Consider the following 842-nt stretch of genomic DNA (forward strand, 5'->3'; position numbering starts at 1 on the left):
CTCCTCATTTCCTTCCCTTTCCCTCTCCTGTCCCAATTTCTTTCTCTTTCTCTCTCCTGTTCCATTTCCTTCCCTTTCCCTCTCCTGTCCCAATTTCCTCCCCTCTCCCTCTCCTGTCCCATTTCCTTCCCTCTCCCTCTCCTGTCCCAGTTTCCTCCCCTCTCCCTCTCCTGTCCCAATATCCTTCCCTCTACCTCTCCTGACAGCTGCTCAAGCATATCTCAGATTTCACTTACCTTTAATTTGGCACAATATCTTCAAAGTTGCCAATGAAACATGAAAATATTTGCAAATATCTCCCAGTATCTGTTGATGTGATGTTGACAAATGTCCCGTGGCACCAAGAGGTTAAAATATGTGAACATCAACTTTGTGAAAAATTATACACAAGCTTCTGAGAAGCAGATAGACTTACTTATTGATTTAAATCATTATCATATAGTTATATACTTGCTCTAATGCCCACCCCTTTCTTCAGTTGAAAAAAAATTAAGCTAGTGTTTTTCTAAGAGTGTATGGTGAAGTTGATTATTTATAACATTAAACTATTCCAAAGACTGAAGTGACCAGACCCTTGTGTATATCTTATGTTGTTTAAAAAGATATTTTATCAGTTTTTTATGCTCATACTTTTTCCAGGATGTCATTCAGTGATAGTGATTCAAGATGACAGCAATTTAAACATTTGTATCAACAGCTGTAAATAAATCTCACATTTTTCTTAATCCTTTAATTCTCCTGCAAATTATGTTAAATATAAAAGTTATCTTTACTGAAGAATTGCATGCTGATTGTAGTTTTGACTACTACAGTTGAGGGAGATGTGTCAGCAAGGTAACAAA

The sequence above is a fragment of the Penaeus monodon genome, chromosome 29 (assembly GCF_015228065.2).
Source record: "Penaeus monodon isolate SGIC_2016 chromosome 29, NSTDA_Pmon_1, whole genome shotgun sequence".
Classification (NCBI taxonomy): domain Eukaryota; kingdom Metazoa; phylum Arthropoda; class Malacostraca; order Decapoda; family Penaeidae; genus Penaeus; species Penaeus monodon.